The sequence below is a fragment of the Schistocerca piceifrons genome, chromosome 10 (genome assembly GCF_021461385.2).
Source record: "Schistocerca piceifrons isolate TAMUIC-IGC-003096 chromosome 10, iqSchPice1.1, whole genome shotgun sequence".
NCBI classification, from domain to species: domain Eukaryota; kingdom Metazoa; phylum Arthropoda; class Insecta; order Orthoptera; family Acrididae; genus Schistocerca; species Schistocerca piceifrons.
In genome coordinates this window covers 141,617,996-141,639,120 of record NC_060147.1, presented here as the reverse complement: position 1 = coordinate 141,639,120, position 21,125 = coordinate 141,617,996, and the positions used below count along the sequence as shown (strand labels likewise).

Sequence of the window (21,125 nt, the reverse complement as noted above, 5' to 3'; positions counted from 1 at the left end):
TCCTACAGCCAGGCGGGCACGTGACGGTCTTCCACTCCCGGATAGCTTTCGCGAGTGACGCGTGCCGTGTCAACACAACCGACACTCGGCTCGCCGGTACTGTCCGAAGTGGTGCGACATCGCTGATAGTCGCTCTCACCTAATTGGCACCTCTCGTGTAGAGGCGGCGACCTCCGACTGTCGAGAGCTGCTCGACGTAGCTCTCAGCCCGGCGCTGTCGGCAGAGCTGAGAGTACAACGGCGAGTGCTGAGCTACCCGGATTTATGCCGTATTCCACAGTCTGCACTGTACACTACCTCATCCTGGTACTATATTTTGCCCTACGCGTGTACACATTAAATAAAAGCAGCGACAAAATTGCGTGTTTTGAGACATACACTCCTGGAAATTGAAATAAGAACACCGTGAATTCATTGTCCCAGGAAGGGGAAACTTTATTGACACATTCCTGGGGTCAGATACATCACATGATCACACTGACAGAAGCACAGGCACATAGACACAGGCAACAGAGCATGCACAATGTCGGCACTAGTACAGTGTATATCCACCTTTCGCAGCAATGCAGGCTGCTATTCTCCCATGGAGACGATCGTAGAGATGCTGGATGTAGTCCTGTGGAACGGCTTGCCATGCCATTTCCACCTGGCGCCTCAGTTGGACCAGCGTTCGTGCTGGACGTGCAGACCGCGTGAGACGACGCTTCATCCAGTCCCAAACATGCTCAATGGGGGACAGATCCGGAGATCTTGCTGGCCAGGGTAGTTGACTTACACCTTCTAGAGCACGTTGGGTGGCACGGGATACATGCGGACGTGCATTGTCCTGTTGGAACAGCAAGTTCCCTTGCCGGTCTAGGAATGGTAGAACGATGGGTTCGATGACGGTTTGGATGTACCGTGCACTATTCAGTGTCCCCTCGACGATCACCAGTGGTGTACGGCCAGTGTAGGAGATCGCTCCCCACACCATGATGCCGGGTGTTGGCCCTGTGTGCCTCGGTCGTATGCAGTCCTGATTGTGGCGCTCACCTGCATGGCGCCAAACACGCATACGACCATCATTGGCACCAAGGCAGAAGCGACTCTCATCGCTGAAGACGACACGTCTCCATTCGTCCCTCCATTCACGCCTGTCGCGACACCACTGGAGGCGGGCTGCACGATGTTGGGGCGTGAGCGGAAGACGGCCTAACGGTGTGCGGGACCGTAGCCCAGCTTCATGGAGACGGTTGCGAATGGTCCTCGCCGATACCCCAGGAGCAACAGTGTCCCTAATTTGCTGGGAAGTGGCGGTGCGGTCCCCTACGACACTGCGTAGGATCCTACGGTCTTGGCGTGCATCCGTGCGTCGCTGCGGTCCGGTCCCAGGTCGACGGGCACGTGCACCTTCCGCCGACCACTGGCGACAACATCGATGTACTGTGGAGACCTCACGCCCCACGTGTTGAGCAATTCGGCGGTACGTCCACCCGGCCTCCCTCATGCCTACTATACGCCCTCGCTCAAAGTCCGTCAACTGCACATACGGTTCACGTCCACGCTGTCGCGGCATGCTACCAGTGTTAAAGACTGCGATGGAGCTCCGTATGCCACGGCAAACTGGCTGACACTGACGGCGGCGGTGCACAAATGCTGCGCAGCTAGCGCCATTCGACGGCCAACACCGCGGTTCCTGGTGTGTCCGCTGTGCCGTGCGTGTGATCATTGCTTGTACAGCCCTCTCGCAGTGTCCGGAGCAAGTATGGTGGGTCTGACACACCGGTGTCAATGTGTTCTTTTTTCCATTTCCAGGAGTGTAATTTGTGGTCGCGGCTTGCTTCTGAGCGAAGAAATCGCCCGTTTTACCTCCTAATCGAACAGTACGATCAGTTAGCACATTTCCAAAGTTCTAGATCTAAGCAAAGTTACACAGCAAACAGCATATAAAAACACCACAGATATGTTACAAGGAATTGACAAACTAAAATTTACAAAAACTGTCACTGACGATAGCCGATATCACGTTACATGAAAATGTGTACTAGACTGGCGCGGTACCCACTGCGCCACATCAACGCAGCAAGAAGCTCCCCTGTAAACGTGTACAGTACCGGCACTGCCGGGGCAGTTGAGGCTGCTGTGTGCCATGGACACACACTGGGGCTGAATGTCAACCACGTGTCAGCAAAAAAACTGACGAAGACTGCCATGAAGTGAACTCGGGACGAATTTGCGCATTTAATCGGTTTGTACGAGGAAGGGCAACCGTTATGGAATGTACAGATACTGCACTGCAGAAACTAACAAGCAAAGTCTCTTGGCTGATGTGGCTACAGTTGTAACATCTCCACACAAGAAATTTAGCACAATATCCAAAATTCAAAGAATCAGGCAGAGCAATTCTATAGCACAGAGAGACAAGTGCAGCTATGTTTGAAAGTCATCGTTATAGAACTCGGAAAAATCGCCATTTAACTTCAAGTAATACAGCTGTAACGTATCTATAATTTTATATGAGGTCACATTTATTGATAATATTTTTATATTACGTGTCCAAGAGCAGACCTTCAGGAATTTACGGCTGGCTCCTTAACTCGATAGAATTAAAAGCTTTCAAATAAATGTACGAATGTGTCCGCAAATGCTTAATTTACCAGATATACGCCCCTTTTGGCTTTTATACGTCTATGAGTATCAAGATGAAATTGGTGTAACGTTATTTTATTGTACTACTGACTTCACGAAATATTATTAAGAATAAACGTAGCTAATGATAGAAATATTAGTGTCACAAACAGTCTGTCTTTTTAACATTAATGTATTTACGCGTAATAGCATCTAGATTGACAATTTTGGGTTCAATCATAAAAGAGAGTTTCTTCCACCTCACGTAAAATTTCAGTATTGTTGTGGATTTTCCCTCACAAGCCATCAGGAACTCTGCCGCCAGATTCTCGCCTGCTCCAAAATCACTCCGCCGCCAAATCCCAAGACGGACACACCGAGCGAGGTGGCGCAGGGGCTAGCACGCTGGACTCGCATTCGGAAGGACGACAGTTGAATGCCGCGTCCGCCCATCCTGATTTAGGTTTTCCGTGATTTCCCGAAATTGCTCCAGACAAATGCAGGGATGGTTCCTTTGGAAGGGCACGGCCGACTTCCTTCCCCGTCCTTCCCTAATCCGACGGGACCGATGACCTCGGTGTTTGATCTCTTCCCCCAAACAACCCAAGACGGACACGGCCGTTTACGTTTTTTCTTTGCCTCTTCCTTAACGCACAGAGCGACGACAGAAAAACCTTGCGGAGAGTGAACTCTCGCAGACACTCCCACCCTGCTGTGTGTCAACGATCCCGCAGACACTTAGAGAGAGAGATCGCAAGGAACCATCAGACAGCAACTATGAGCGAAAGTTTGGCCCTACTGTCAACGATTGTGCGAGAACTATCTGAGTGTAACAAACTGCCCGAGAGCAGAACACTATTACTTGTATCCTAGTTCTCAGACCTTCCACTTGGTTTATCTCCCAATCCTCAGTTGCATAATACTGTATTAATGATATTTAGATTAGGACCGTCTGTTTGCAATTGGATAAAGACAACAATGGTTCTGCCAGACGCGTTTCTTCTCAGTTTATTAAGACACCATCAGTGGCCTGCGATACATGTGTATTTTCATTTTTATGAAGCACATTTAGCTTACCTATTTTCCTGTTGTACATTTTGTAAATTTTGAACAAAAGGTGCCTGCCTCACGTTTGTAACTTAAATGTACAATATCAGAACATGGAAATTCGGAGTGCTGCATCTAAGTGAAAATGTGCATGAATTTCAGGCCACTGATGATGCCTTAGTACACGCGACTGACAAAACAAATGATGAATTTATTCGATTCCAAACACACGGTCCTACACTTTGCATAAGTAATAAAATAACGTATAAAACCTTTCTTACAGTAAAATGCGTCAGAAGTGAAATAACTGTCACCACTGAAGGAAAAAATACGTCTCCCTCTCGTTATTTGGTAATTAGTAAGGAGACAATGTGCGAAACATAAAGGAAAAAACACAGTTTGTTCCGCCCTCTACACAGTCTTTGATCCTTAAAATGTGTCATATTCTTGTACGACATAGTACCGATCAAAACTAGAGAAATAAAGTCCCGTGAACATATGTGCGGAGTCAAATACTTGTTAATTACGGGTGTACAAGGCAGTGCAACCAGCATATTCTGAGCGAATGACCTCTGCGCTCTTACATCGCAAACTGTGCTGTCGTTGTGCAGGCAGCAGCAGAGGCACTACAATGGACTGAACATGTTGACGTTTGACGTACAGTTCCTTTTATGTCTATATTGTTTGTGAAAACTGTTAATTATTTTGTACTTGAGTTTCTGTATATTATGCCTGTACCCCTATTGGCACGCAATGCCACGCGGTAAATAATCAAACACGGCCCATTCCGCTCAGGGGATTCGCCGGAGAGGCAGACAGTCTGCAACACACGTGGCTGCGCTTGGCTTTTCTCGCACGCGTGTCACACACGCTGCTGGAACGTGTGCACGTTGTCCATGCCCGTGGAATACACCAACGACTTTAAATTAAACGTCCACACAGACACAAACCTCATGGGTTACAGTATGGTGTGAACTCGAACGACACGTTTCCGGACTTCCTCGACCAATCCTCTACCGTCATCCGAGGCGCACAAAATTGGGTGTTGCCTTGTGTCTAAACCACATCCGCCGTCTCATGGTGCCTGTAGTAGCTTTTCTTGTGAAGCCGAGACAGCGGCAACATCGAATAAGATCGAGCGAGATGCTGCAGGGGCTAGCGCACTGGACTCACATTCGGGAGGACGACGGTTCAATCCCGTTTCCGTCCATCCTGATTTAGGTTCTCCGTGACTTCCCTAAATCGTTTCATGCAAATGCCGGGATGGTTTCTTTGAAAGGTCACGGCCGACATCCTTCCGTAATCCGATGGACCGATGACCTCCTTGCTGTTTGGTCTCTTCCCCCAAATAATTTTTTGTAGCGGAGACTGCGCCATGTTTACACAGAACACTTTTCTCGCGAACCATTCTTGCTGGAGCGCTGCCGACAGTAGAGGTTTATCACTGCCATGGACAGAGGGCTCTTACACACATCACGACTCCAGTAGAGTGAAAGTCTAAAGCGCGAAGAACATATTTCAATTTTAGAGCAAGGTGAGTAAATTTTGCTACTCAATATCGAACCTCCTAGGGAGCATACCTTAAATGAGAACAGATAAACCTATGTTCGCTTACACGAATTTATTCTATTTTACGAGATAGACTGAAGTCATAGGACAGTAATAGGAAGAAATTTCTAGAAAAGCTATTTGAACCTAATGTATTTCTAGCAGAATTTATTAATTCTATGAGTGCAAGAACTCATAAGGGCAAGAAATACCTAAGCAAGAACAAAGAAAAATGTAGATAGGCCTATTCTGATGATACTAGTGTTCTGCGCAAAGACAGGTTGTCATATGGTAACTCTCCGTGCTTTCCTGTCTTCTTCAGGTCCGCATTATTTCCGCTTCCCTTTAACTTGTGTATTACTTTATAACTCCCTCTTCCTCCCAATCTGCTCTCACAAACCAGTCCTTCCGACGAGTCTGTTAGCAACCATTCTCGTCTCAACGAATATCCCATCCAGTTCCACTTCCTAATGAAGAGGATGAAAGTAGACTTTCTATTTACTGCTTGAAACGATACAGTCAATCGAAAAGAACCCAAGAATGGGTCCAGTGTCCTAGATGTGAAGGCTGAAGTCACGGAGACACTGTTACAGGAAACGCATTATTTTTGTGTGCGTAAACTGCAACAAGGTCAAGAATGATGAACAGGCTTTAATCTACATTCACACTCCTGTGTACGTAATATTATGATATTATATTAATAGGTGCAATTTCGGCAAAAAAATTGTTTACTGCCAGTAACATTATAGTGTTTTACCGCGTTAACTACTGTACCAAGCCTGTAATTTTGTTTATTCACAACGAAAATTTTAGCAGTGTGTTTTTCACTTACTAATGTGTTCTGCAATATGTGTAAATGTGCCCTTCCTAGGTGAGCAAATCTGCGCCATACCTTGAGCACATTTATGCACTCGATGTGTGCCTACATACATTTGTTCAAATGTTCAAATGGCTCTGAGCACTATGGGACTTAACATCTGTGGTCATCAGTCCCCTAGAACTTAGAGCTACTGAAACCTACCTAACCTAAGGACATCACACACATCCATGCCCGAAGCAGGATTCGAACCTGCGACCATAGCAGTCGCGCGGTTCCGGACTGAGCGTCTAGAACTACATACATTTATTTTGCACTTTTAAATGTAACATTGAGTTAGAAGCATATATATCAAGCTATGCTTTAATAGCCGTGTCATAAGATTAAACAAATTTAAACACGACAAACCTAACCAATTAATTTAAAAAAATCCGAAATGAAATCCGCGTCGATGTGCCCCTGTCTCCGCTGCATTTCCAAGTAACACCATGTAGCGTTTCAACTTACTAACATTTTAAAATACGATACTTTAAGAGGAAGTAAATTATATCTTTGGTTTAGCAGTGCATAGTTGCTACACCAGACACATACCGTGGGTGATTTTAAATCTCTGCCGCCGCATTCATTTTTCCTCACTGAATTCCATCTCCTAGAAAAAGACGAAAACTAACGTCATTGTTTCTTGAGGCTTTCGACCGGCAACACACTATTATTTGTTACGCAGCATTTAGTCACCGCCAGCGGGAGTGGCCGAGCGGTTCTAGGCGCTACAGTCTGGAACCGCGCGACCGCTACGGTCGCAGGTTCGAATCCTGCCTCGGGCATGGATGTGTGTGATGTCCTTGGTTAGGTTTACGTAGTTCTAAGTTGTAAGGGACTGATGACCTCAGATGTTAAGTCCCATAGTGGTCGGAGCCATTAAGTCACCATTTTGTTTTTAAAGCTTAAAGAGAATAAACAGTCTGATATTCTGGTAAGCATTACAAAGACCGTCGATGATACTGCATTATCCTGCACGTCTAGTACTAACTATTTGTAAAGATATACGTTACAGTGTGGTATTTATAGTGATTAAGAAAAAAAGCGGATGCATAAAGGAAGAACGTTCTAATATCCCATCCTTTTAAATAGATCTTAATCTTTACTGACACTTTCAGTAACTTTCATTTCTATATATGTTACGATTTATTTTGTGAAGTACTGTATAATATTTAATAATTTCAATTCTGTAAGTATTGAGGCAATATTTTCATACAGAAAAGTCTATGGAATAGTAGAAATTGCTCCCGAAGGTCAAGAACGGTAAACAGAAACCTCCAGCATTCTGTTAATTTTCTTCAATGACGTGAGGTAAGAGTTGTAGGAATATGTGATTTTTGCGTAACAATGAATGTTCTCCATTCTTTATTCCACAAACTAAAATATGATATGCTGGAAAAATATGATTAAAAACAAGTTATTGATAGAAAACAACCAGGATCAAGATCAAGAAAGAAAATTTGTAAGAAGTGTCCAGTGTCAGGGGAGCCAGGAAACCTAATTTTGAGAGAAAATATTACTCCTTTAATGTCTTGTGCTTGTATCGCAGTTTGCTCTATTACTCTCAGTATTCACAATTCGGCGAGTATGATTAGTTATTGTCATTGGTACTGTAGCTGAGGTTCGTACTTTTTAGGGACAAGGTGGCGGTTTTGGGGTGTAGAATGTTCGAAGCTCCAAAACGCTGACAGACTGTTTCTTCACATGAGCCGTCACTGCAGGCGTATATTAGAAAATAACTGTGAGAGACTAGTTGATAGATTTTAGTGAATTAAAAAGCAAGAATTTTATAACATTTATTAGTGAAGCGTATGTTAGACCGCCAAAGAGCAACAAATGGACGAAACCGAACTAGGAAGTGTTGTCGACTGAACCGGTTGATCAGAGGGAGGAAATGTTGAAAAACATACTACTCTTCTACGGCGAGTAGGCGAAATTCTGTCAGTACAGACTCCGTCTGCCAATCATGAGGTCAATTTCATCATGATTTCATGCCATAGTTTCACACAGAAAGAGTTAGCAAATATTTATAGGCCTAATGCGCATATAACTAAACAAGCGGAAAAAAATGCTCCTATCTCAACACGAAAAATACGAAAATGTTAATGTTTATTTAAAAGACACTTACTGAAAAATTTTGGCATGATAACATATTCGCCTTTTTTAACATGTAATTCACCTCAAACTCCCGCAAGCCCCCGTAACTGTAACTCACGGCCACTGGTTCATTACTGCAAGTCGCTCACACCCGTCCGCTCCCAGTCGCCCTTTCTCACTCACTCACTCATTCAGCCCAACTCACTATCATCATCTCTCTCTCTCTCTGGTCGTCTCCTGTGTCACAGCCATAGTGCTCTTCGTCCTGGCCTGCTAATATAGTCTCCTCTCACTGTCAGTCTCTCTCTCTCTCTCTCTCTCTCTCTCTCTCTCACTGCTACTACCACATTCCTCCTCTCCCACTGCTGTTGTCTCTTCTCACTCTCACTGTCTCTCTCTTCCTCGTTGTCATTGTCACATACTCTGACTCTCATTATCACTGGCTCTCACCCAGTTCCACTTTCTCCTTCCCTTTATTCCCCTCCCACTCGCACTGTCTCCTTCACTCTTTTCATAGCGCTGTTCTGTCACTGTCAACTATGTTCCACTGCCACTGTGTCCCAGTCTTTCCCTCACACTGCCCACTGTCTCCTTTGCTCTTTCTGTACCACAACCACTGTCTATTGCCTTCCAGTATTTATCACTTTTCGTCTCTTTTCCATTGCCACGGTCTCCTCCTCTCCCAGATGGAGCGAGGTGGCGCAGCGGCTGGCACACTGGACTCTCATTCGGGAGGATGACGGTTCATATCCACGTCCGGCCATCCTGATTTGGGCTTTCTGCGATTCCCCTAAATCCGAGATGGTTCGTTGAAACGGAACGCCCCTTTTCTTCTCCATCCTTGTGCTACGTCTCTCATGACCTCATTGTTGACGGGTCGCTGAACACTGATCTCCTCCTCCTCGTCGTCCCTCAGCATATGAAAGAGCGAAACTGTTAGTGTACCAAAAGTTGAAAAACTTTTTAATATTGCTGAGGAATGTAGAATGAGGTAGCCTGTATCCCACTTTTTATTCAGAGTCTTTTAAATAAAAAGGAACATATTCGCCTTGTTTGTGCTCCTATAGGACCATTTTTCCACTTGTTCCCTTGTTTTTCCTGTCACACTACAGCATGTCACTCATATGAAAAGAATGGTTTGATAGTTTCCTTTCGTGAAACTGAAGTAACGCAAAATAATTATACACAAAAGTTTTTCGTGTACTTAGTTACTATAATATGGGTTCTCAGAACGCTTGTGGTGCTAACCGAGATTACAGCATCTTTGCCCGTGCTACGTCGCTTTATAAACTATGTTTTCGCCTGAAACCGGATTTTACGTGTACAAGCGGGGTATTTTGAATCACTGTAACGCGGAAACGGATAAAGGCATCACGTAAATTGTTAGTGTTATTCGAGATCGGGAGCTTAGGAATATATCGGGAAAATTTCATCCATTTGCTCCGTTTTCATACGAAACTAACCGCCCATGAAATAACGGTGCCTCCCTAAGCTCCTTAATGTCTATCGTAGACCACATCAGATTCAAAAAGAATAAACCGATTTCGCCTAATCCCCTAAGCAGGAGGGAGCGTGTAATATTCATGATTCGACCCTCTGCTATAAGATAGTGACACTAAGAGGATACTTCCGTTGGGTTTATAAATGGTATCCAGTTCACCGGCTATACGGAACACTTGACCCCAGCTTTCTGTGAGCAACAGGACGCGATGTATGAGCCCCGGAAGAATCTCGGTTTTATACGCGGCGTTTTAGAAGTTATTAGGTAGCGCATGCTGTCGCGTGTGTACCGGTTCGTCGAAGATGTAAATACAGGTCGTGCAGTCTCACACTGTATGACTTTAACTTCTTATCTCTTGAATCTATTACCAGCTTTGCAAGTCACTGCTGCAGAACAATATCATGGCAGACTTGCCATTTGGATTTGTGAACGTAACGGCGCGTGTGCCTTAAATACATGATACCGTTAGTGCGCCGTCGAAAAGTGTATTCGTAACAGAATCTTCTGTGTTTCGTTAGGGCATCTATTCGTAGTGAGTGTGTGACGTATCGGAAGGTGTGTTCTCTGCTTCCGCCTTGTGGCGAAGTCTTGCAGTCGTCGGCGGCGGGCGACGTTTAAAACATATACCCCCCAATACTCTCCGGCACTCTGCCGAAAGGTGGGAGGATGGCGCAGCCACTTCTTGAACGCTGCTGCGGACTCACTGAGGGCTGACGCGGCAGGAAACCGCAGACTCATAGCCTCGGTACTCTGCTAAGACCTTCATTTCCACGAGTGTTTGTCACGGTTTGCAGATGGCTATATAACTGTGAAACCCAAAAACAAAAAAACAGAAGCTAGTCACGATACTGGCTGGGCACTGGAGCGGGGAAAAGGAGGTTTGGTGAGGGGGCAGGGATGTTGTACAAACCAAGTGAAGACGTGCTGCAGTACGATGGAAACACAAGTCACGTACCTCCGCCATTTTGGACATTTTTTGTCAGAGGTTTGAAGGGGGTAAGGGGCAAAAGGAAGGACGGCGGACCTCACCCCAGACTCTGGACTTGTCGCCTTTTCCTGGTTTTAAAAATTTTTCGCCAATTTAATATGGGGCAATTGGTGCACTTCCGCCATACTGCACTTTATATTAAATTCCCATCAATTTCCTCGTCCTTGTAAGGACATTATGTGTACATTACGCCAAAACGCTGCTTTGCGTAGCAGTTGTTATTATTGTGACTTTGCCTGTAGCCAATGAAAATAAAGTCACAATAATAACAACTGCTACACAAAGCAGCGTTTTGGCTTAACGTACACATAATGTCATTGCAAGACGTACATAACGCTGCAGGCCCAGAAGAATATAAAATTTCTCGTCCTTGTTGTGTGGCACATGGTTTCTGCAAGTCGTCCCCTTTGATGACGAAAAGTCGACATTATTGTATCGTCCATGTGGCTGGCCACAGCTTGTTTGTAATAACTACTGCGCAAACACCAACACTGTAGACCAATAACACTACATACACGCCCAATACGTTTCCGAGAGAAAGTCAGGTACCTTGGTGTCTGGCTGGACCGGAAACTTACATGGGGGGACCACATCGAATACGTTGCCAACCGAGCGCACGCGAGGCTCAAACAGCTCTACCCAATGCTCAACAGGGAAAGCACACTGAATAGGAGGGTGTCGAGGTCCATATACATGACACTGATTAGACCTCTGATGACGTACGCAGCTCCCGTCTGGGGATATACAGCTCCTACACGATTGCCCCGCCTGCAAATCATACAGAACAAGGTGCTACGAATCATTAGCAACGCTCCACGCTACACACGCACCGTGGATCTGCATCATGAATACCGCCTTGATACCCTCAACGCCAGACGACTATACAGGAACTCGAGACACTCGAACAATCCTTTCATCCTCACTCTGGGAAACTACGATCACAACCACAGGTGGAAGCACAAGCGACCAAAGACACTGTTAGCTAGGACATAGCCACCTATGGTAAACTAACATGCGCAAACAGCGACAAACGCCGGTAAGCCCCTGCATATCAGCAACACTGACTGGCAACTACCAGCTGCTATTAGAGCCGACCAACAGGCCACAGCAGGGACACCGACGAGCTCGCCCACAGACGCACGAACAATCTGCCAACACTCCCTCACACTGTGCCTCCGGTATATGACCTATCGGACACAAGACCGATAACAAACCTAACTGTTGCAGGTTGCAGGACGCTGAACGAGGACTCTGTACCAGCACCCAGCGCCAGCCGCCGAGCAGCACAAACGCACAACGTCAAGGTATCGACATGGATGATACCCACTACTAACGAAGCCCATCCTTGCACGACCTATCGCGGGCAGCAAGACAACAGCTACTGCTCTTACCACCCCACCTAACTTTCGCAGAGGTTTTTTTCCCTTGGCTCTTGCCTTCGCACTTTTTTCCCTCTGCCCTTCAAACCGCTATCCTTCATCAGATTTCGACCAATCTATCTCCAGATGAGCGCGTATTAATGGTTAACCTTAGCCAGACGTACGCAAACATCGCAGTACCCACATCCTGCGACACCTCACTTTAGTGAATACTAACCCTTATGCAGAGATGGCAGTAGACCTTTTGTGTTGGCCATCATGCCGGTGTGGGCGTGGAGGGGCTCCACCTCTATTAAAAAAAAAAATGTTTGTATTAACACGAGGCATGCACAAAGGTACACGTATTCATAGTGTGTTTCCAAGCTTTTCATTGAAATATCTAGATGCGGCAGACCACGTCATGGGGAACAACTTTTATTAGAGACAAAAATGCTCTTTGATGTTTCCCGACGAGGCTAGGAGCCTCTCTACCGCATTCACCGGCCGTGGGACGACGCGATTTCACTGAATTAGTACGGTCTACTAAGCAGGTATGCCGCATACTGCCTATCCCAGTAAATTGGTAGAGTGATTTTCGACTAAAATGCCTTGCGAATGAGTGTGTTTCTCCAAGTATGGACAGCTTTTTTAGAAGAATGAGGAACTTTAATGTTGTTGGGCCTACGCCCTTTCACACGGAGGAGATGACTGGACTGCAGGCAACACACCAGGCATACGCATACTGCAGAGTGTCTACACCCCGCCACATCTCAGGGGCATAATCAATACAAAAGACACCCAGCGCTGCTGGAAAGCGTCAACCGAACATTCTGCCATTAACAAAAGTTGTTCCCCAGGACGCCATCTGTCTCTCTTAGATGCCTGATGCAAAGGCTTCGTGAAATCCTTTGTTTGTTCCGGACGATTCTGGGTTTTGCAGTGTGGGGTGTATATATTGCACGATGCTGAAACATCGTAGGCATTTTCATTAATCAGTGCACTCGCACAGTATTCAGAAAAAGGAAAAAAAAATAGTTTCACTTTCTGCCACCAGGTAAAAATATGGCGCTGAAAGCAGTCAGAATATGGAGGTGAGCAACGACATATGGTAACGGTAGTTCTGACACATTTATTAGGATACGGTCACAACTTACAACACATGTTCAGTACAGTCTCCCAACTCAGCAACACGCTGCAACTGTAACACGGCACGGTCGACAGTTGCTCACAACAAATCTGGTGTTAGCAGAGTGGTATGTCGTCGTATGCTGTCTTTCAGATCAAGAGGAGTCCGGATATATACCTTATAGACACGTTCTTTCAGACACCCCCCCCCCCCCCAAATCAAAAGTCACATGGCAGTAGGTATGTGAATCTGGAAAGCCACACATCTTGAAGTTGCCTACAGATGATGCGGTCGCTAGCGAAAATTTTTCGAAGCATATCTTTCATCTGGCAAGCGACGTGCGGTGTTGCCCGATCTTGCATGTAAACAGTGGTGTAGAGACAGTTGCGTTCTTGCAAATCCGGAATCAAGAGTTGGGCAAGGAGATCCTTATAGCGTGCTGATGTCACTGTGCACGTAATGGGCCTGTGAGGTGTCATTTCCTCGAAGAAAAACGGACCGAGACTGAAGGAGTTTGCGGTTACACACAGCCACATAAGCGGAGCGCAGTGGATCCTCCTGCAAAATGTGTGGCGGAGCAGAACCCATCTGCAGCAGTTCTGTGCATTCACGGCACCGTGCAGAGTAAAATGTGCCTCGTCCGTATGACGAACATTCACCAGCCAAAGGTCATCTATTTCCATGCGTGCCGGAAAAGGTAGAGGAAAGTTACGGCATTGTAGCCTACCGTTGCCTATCTTGGGTGTTCACTTGGCGTACGTTCTGAATACTACAGGAACACCAGTGCAAAATGCATCGCCAGATCTTTTGAGCTGTCGATGAGGCGTGAGACAATCCCCGTGACACAGCCCGACCACTGGCTGCAGAATTTGAGGCAAGCGCTGTACGGTCGGCTATAGCTGCAGCAACGTTTCAACAACAGCCACGGGCCGCCACTCGATCCCTGTTACATCACTTAATCGACCTGTTTCTTTGAATTTCTTAATCACATTCTTTAGCTGATTTATTGAAATGGGGCCTCTACACAGCTGTTTCTGTCAGTGATACTCGCGCAATGCACCGCTAGTATTGCTACTGTTCTGATAAAACAATTTTACCAACAGTGCACGGTCCTTTCTTCTCAATATCCACTGCGTTTCATATGGAAAACTTCGAGCTTTACTCGAACAGTCGCATCACAAATCAACACAGTCACCAGGCGACGACGTCCAAACCGGAAGCATTTCACGTTCTGAGTGCTTACAGCGCCATATTTTCACCTGTTGGTACAAATATTTTTTTCAGCATACTCCATGAGCGCACCAATTAATGAGCATACCTACGACGTTTCAGCGTCCTGCGATGGGTACAGCCTGCACTGCAACACTCGGAACACTGTCAGTTTAGCTACAATCACCCGGTACCAGATGCCAAATATTGCTGGTGTGACACAATGATAACAGCACCATGCTCAAGATGGGCATACGGCCTGATACTGGTCCGGCAATATACAACTTTAAAAATAAATCCTATGTAGCCGATGTCGACGTTCTGTCACAAAAAAAGTTCCCGTGTCCGCCGCCTTGGATGCGACGTTGCAAACTTCGCCAGGTCTATAACCTCTCCCACACACACACACACACAACACACACACACATGTTGACACCACGATGCCCAGACAGGGAGCCTCCCTTTATTACCAGTACACGGCCCAGTTCGACGTCAATGGGCAACAGCCACTCACAGATGGCAGCTGGTAGCACTAGCAGTGGAGGGTATATAAAACGTATCGGGGGGAAGCAGAAAACAGTACAGTCGGCCACTGCCGTAATGCGGAAACTGAGGATATATCTGACGTCGAAAAGGGCATGATCGCTGGGTTTCCGACCAAGGGTGAAAATATTTCCGAAACGGTTAAGATCATAAACTGTTCCCTTGCTACTTTGGTTAAAACATACCGTCCACGGGAAAATGACGCTACCCCAAATCGGCGGCGAGTCAACAGTGGTGCACCACGGGCCTCAGACGACAGGGGAGATGTGGACTGGCGAATAGACGTGTAACTGTTGAGCAACTGACGGCACAGGTGAACCAAGGGGCTACCAGCATTGTCTCCTCGACGACTGTTTAGCGAAAGCCGCTGCATATGCGCCTCTGCAGCAGGTGCCAGGTTCATCCGACCGTGCCGACTGCTGTTCCTCGGCGACGGACGCTGAAACTTGCTCGCCAGTACCGCAACTCGACGTCCACCGGGTGGAGACAGGTGGCCTCTTCAGATGAATCACGTTTTGTGCTGCGCCGGACAGGTGGTCGTAGGCGTGTACGGCGTGAAACGTCAGAAAGTACACACTGTTCAGGCGTTACGGTCTGGGGAATGCATCCGTGGCATTCCCTGGGTGACCTCGTCATTCTGGAAGGCACAGTGGATCAACCCGAGTATGCATCTATCGTAAGGTACCATATCCACCCCTACACCCAGTTTGCTTTTCCTCATCACGATGGCATCCACCAGCAGGACAATGCAACGTGTCACACAGCTCGAAGCGTGCGTGCGTGGTTCGAAGAGCACCACGATGAGTTTCCCGTACGCCCCCGGCCACCACACTCGCTGGATTTAAACTCAATAGAGAATCTGTGGGCTGTTCGTGCCATGGGTAACCGAGAAATCTAGTGCAGCTGGTGCGGCATGGAGTCACCACGCCTGCACACCTCGGCCGGCACCTTCCAGAAGCCCTCTGACTCTTCGTACACGTCTCGCCGCCGTCAGCGCTGCAAAAGGTCGTTATTCAGGCTTTTGACACGTCGTCACGTTTACGTGAATGGACAGTGTACGCTGTCGAAAAAAATGTAGTACACCTGCAAAGACGATGTCGATTTTGACCCGATGACGGCATATCCCACCTAAGGACGCTAGAAGTTCTGATAGTGGTTTCAACAGCGTCCGCTAGCGCTGCTGCCTCTGAATCACGGGGTCCCGTGTTCGATCCCCGGCTGGGTTGGGGATTTTCTCTGCCTGGGCACTGGGTGTTTGTGTTGTCCTCTATCATTCATGACCGTCGCTAGATTGGACTGTGTAGAAACAATTGGACCGTGTAAAAACTGGGGCTCTGTACTGGCTCTGATGGCCGCACACTTGAGCGCCCCACATACCAAACATCATCATGAAAGTCTTCCGCCAGCAGATAGCGTTGTGTCATAGCTACAAGACCGCATCTGTGTCTACCCTTTAACAGGGAAAGCTCACAGATAAAAGGTTCAGCGTCGTGACACGGAGGCGTCCTCGTGCATCCTACAGCCACGTGAGCGAGTTTGACAGGGGTCAAATGGTGAAGTTTCCAAGTGGCTGGATGGTTCTTTCGGAGAATTGCCACACGAGTTGGACCTGTTGCGTCAGTTGTGCAACGATGCTGGTACCAGGTGGTCGCGTGAACATTGTCACGCACACAGACGAGGTTCTGGACGTCCACGTAGCACAGACGCCAGCCAGGATCGCCGTGGTGTATGGGAAGCAGTAGCAGCAGATTGTACAGCTGCCTCAGCAAAGATAAGAGGGCTTGTCAGCCCCGACGTGTCAACACCAACTGTTCCGAACCGGTTATTACCTGTGGGACAACGGACACGCACACCTCTAGCCCGTCTACCACCCATGTCACTGTATCGGCGTTCACGGCTCAACTGGTGCCGTCACAGGATCACCTGGAAGGTGGAATGGCGCGCCGTGGTCTTTAGCGATGAAGCAGATTCTGCCTGCTGCAAGTGATGGTCGTTTGCGCTTACGACGTGGACCTGGCGAGAGCTGTCCCGTAAAGTGCATTCGTCCGAGACACACTGGCCGCATCCCAGGCCTTATAGTCTGGAGTGTCATAAGCTACAACTCTCGTCCACCAATGGTGTTCCTGGAGGGGACGCTAAGCAGTGCTCGGTACGTGCACAATGTTGTTACAACCGTTCTTTTGCTGTTATTGCAACGGGAAGGTGACATGTTGTTCCAACAGGATAACGCTCGACCACACGCTGCCCGTGATAGCGTGCTCTGCAAGACGTGCCAGCACGATCTTCATACTTGTCTACAATCGAGCACGTGTGGGATGTGATGGGACAGGAAGCGACTTGGGTCCCACCTGTCAACCAACCTCGCTTACAGAACTGAACAAGTAGAGCAGCCGTGGCATAACGTATCCCACGGCGGTACTCGCCGACGATCTACCGGATGGCAGAGTCAGGCCTTCACTGGCACCCGTGCCACGCACTAACATGGGTCGATACCTGGTACCCCAGAACCGCTTGTTTTATTGATCTGTACATGTTATCATTTCATGTATTCTATTTCCAATGTTGCAACAATAAGTAGTCTTGAGTGAATTGGAGGCCTGCAAAAAGGGTGTGTTACTTATTTTGCGGCGGTGTATACTCTCCCACATTAGGAGCCCACTTACCGGACTTGCGCTTCTCGCTGGCGTGGTCGATGACCAGCGACTTGGATCGCCGCACGCGCAGCGACCGCCTCCGGATGCTCCGCAGGAAGGCCTCGGCGGGCGTCGTCGGTTTCGCCAACAGCGGCGTGCCCGGTCCGCCATTGTTGTTGTTGTTGTTGTTGTTGTGGCTGCCGTTGTAGCTCCTGACGAAGGGCGCGGCGCAGCGCAGCGGCGTGCCCGGGCTGGGGGCGGCCGCGGCCCCCGGCGCGTCGCCCCCGCCGCCCCCGCGCTCCCGGCCCGCCAGCAGCCACCGGCCCACCGCCTGGAGGCGCGACGGCCGCTGCAGCGGCGTCACCGGCGCCGCCCCCGGCGCGTCCACGTCAGTGTCGCCGACGCCCAGCGTGGCCGCGCTCGACAACTCCGACACGGCTCGGCGCCCTCCGTGAACACCAGACGGGTCCCCCGCTTCCTTTCACACCACTCGCTGTCTGCCCTAGAGCGACTACCGCGACGACGTTCCTCAGTTCCCACGCACAGTCAACACTACTGCCAAGGATTGTCGCAGAAGTCTGTCTCACGTCGTGGTAACATCACGTTTTCAGCCACACTGCAGTCACAGTTATAGCGTTGCTCTTCTGCTTCCAAATCACTGATTCCACAGCACCTACTGGGACAGGTTCGTCTGACAACCTGTTCTCAACGGCTTCACACCTCCTCCAGTATCGGCGCAACTCGCCGTAGCAGCTGGATCACTGTGCGGTCTGTTCCAGTCTCACAAACACTCGGGATGTACGCGCAGTACAGTGGTATCGATCTCAACGAAACAAAAAAATCACCGTCTTTCCCAACTAGTCTGAACTGGTTGAAGCTGGTCTTGCGGGGCGAATCGCACCAAATTTCACTTTAGAAAATCCAAATGCAGCGACCACTGAGGCAAGGGAGGGTGACTGTGAGGGCATAAAGCTGTGTCCTCGTCTGCCGTGTGTCAACAACTTAACTACAACTGTCCACTTTGGCCCTAAGCATTGAAGCTCCTCCGCAAGTGGGCGTCCACTCCTGAGGGCGTGTTGAGGATACGGATGTTCTGGGAACCGCAGGCAATGCCACGGCGTGCCGATGCCGGCCGCTGGAATGGGCGGCGCGTCGCTGGAGAAGCCCGGAATGCGCGAGGCGCGCCCTGTCCAGAATACGCGAGCAGCCCTACAGCGCGCTTCGCTGTCTGGCGCTAGCGAAGCGGCCACCTGCGCAAATTGTGTGGCAATAAATAGCGAGAACACTGCAAATATTAACACACATCATGCACATCTCTATCAGCGCTGATCCTATACACTGCGACTAGTTTCGACCGTTTTTGGTCGTCGTCAGATCTCCTCATCAAAGCAACTCCACAGAGTCGCACTGTTCAAACGGTACACTACTACACAGCGGAGACAACTGGCGTGCAGCAGAGCACACTACAAGTATAAGACAGACAAGTGTTACGCAGCTGTGTTGGATACCATACAACTACACAAGAGGAGGAGGAGCTTAGTGTTTAACGTCCCGTCGACAGCGAGGTCATTAGAGACGGAGCGCAAGCTCGAGTGAGGGAAGGATGTGGAAGGAAATCGGCCGTGCCCTTTCAAAGGAACCATCCCAGCATTTGCCTGAAGCGATTTAGGGAAATCACGGAAAACCTAAATCAGGATGGCCGGAGACGGGATTGAACCGTCGTCCTCCCGAATGCGAGTCCAGTGTGCTAACCACTGCGCCACCTCGCTCGGTACTACACAAGAATATCTCATACTGTACGAGTATAGAAAAGCGCGAGGAGGTACCCAGGCGTACACAGTAGCGCCGTAGCAAGGGAACGCGCCTATCCGTGATTCTTCCCAGTTACCGACATTGATACTGGCAAGATATCGGTCCTGGGTGTTCCAAAACTTTCGAGAAGCTTTTAATTCCAGTAACGTACATGTGACAGTCATGGACGAGGCAGGCGACCATTATTATACTAACCAGTGTTATGCGGACAGTATATGGTGGCAGTTGGCCGCGGCCGTAAACAAACGAGAACTTGGACAGGCCGAGGGTAGAGGAGCGGTGCGCGGGATCAAGCCCCGCCCCCCTCTACAAGGAGTGCCACCCTACGTCCGCGTTCTGTGCTTTCACGAAAGCAGAACTGACTTATCGGTCATCGGGATCACTGATCCTTTTGTTGTGGTGAAAGACGCATTCTTATCCCTCTGTGCACCAGGGTAAGTGTCTCCACTCACTTCAAAATAAGAAAAGAAAACAAGCAACCCACAACACAAAATAAATTGGACTACACAAAGCATTTGGTAGAGGCTACAACACAGTTGTTTGCTGCGGTTGGCAGTGGCTGTTCAGGCCCGAACTCAACCGGTATCTTACGCAACCATCGTTCAAAATACTCCCCACCTAAAAGTACCACGAGAGTAGCTCTGCGTTCAGGCTGACTGTGTCGCAGTGGTAAAAGTCAGGAATGACTTAAATGCTCATATGACGCGTACTGGAACTCATTCATCATCAGGTATGCAGGAGCGATTACAGCACGTAGATATGGCGCAGTCTAGCGTCCGAAGGTTTGTTTCACACACAACTTCGAACGTCATATCAACGAGCAGTAATCGCTCCTGCATATCTGATGATGGATCAATTCCGAAACGCGTCATGTGAACAATAAAGACATTCCGTGACTGATGAACCAGTCAAGCCTGCCGTTGTGGCCGAGCGGTTCTAGGCGCTACAGTCTGGAACCGCGCGACCGCTACGGTCGCAGGTTCGAATCCTGCCTCCGGCATGGATGTGTGTGATGTCCTTAGGTTAGTTAGGCTTAAGTAGTTCTAAGTTCTAGGGGAGTGAAGACCTCAGAAGTAAAGTCCCATAGTGCTCAGAGCCACTTGAATCATTTTGAACCAGTCAACGTGAATAGAGAACTACCGAGTGTTTTAATTTGAAGTTTGAGGTCGTGTAACAAATGACAATAGAAATATTTTTTCGAGTGATATGATTACCAAGTAACAATTTTCAGGTTTTTCTCGTGTACTTGTACTGTGAAACCTTGCGTCTTCCAAATTTCATCAATGTAGATCAACGGGAAGTACCTTACAGGTTTTGATGAGTGTGTTTCCGAGTGTCAAAATATGTGACATAAATGGTCGTAACTTTTGGCTGCATTCACAACGCGAAGGGTCTATACACCTAACTATTCAACATAAATTTGAAATTCATACACGCGCCCGTTCGTGAGGTTTTTAAGAGTCGGACGCACAGACAAGACAGACAGACAGGAGGACAACGCAATGAACTGATAAAGGATTCCGTTTTTACCGATGTAGGTGGGGAACCCTAAAACCGGCATTTCTGGCGCGTATCATGAGAGTAATGAACCGTTTATGTTAGCGAAGACTGCAAGCAGCGGTTGGCGCAGCGGAAACCCTGCAGAACAGTAATCCCAGGGTCGTGGATTGGATTCCCTACGCGCAATTTTTTTAATTTTCAATTTTTACGTCCCTTACACGCAATTAAAAAGAAATATTGCTCAATATATAGCATTTATTAATATTTCCATAAAAGACATGAAAAGGAAAGGCTAAGGAA

General features: G+C 48.1%; 1 protein-coding gene across 1 annotated transcript in view; it reads right to left on the bottom strand.

The window, feature by feature from the left end:
* Positions 1-17,627, bottom strand: part of LOC124718779 (centaurin-gamma-1A) — a 327,380-nt gene extending 309,753 nt beyond the window's left edge. Inside the window, exon 1 of the mRNA XM_047244390.1 lies at positions 17,544-17,627. The gene's annotated coding sequence lies outside the window, so the exon portion shown is untranslated. The remainder of the gene's footprint in view (positions 1-17,543) is intronic.
* Between the last annotated feature and the right edge of the window lie 3,498 nt (positions 17,628-21,125).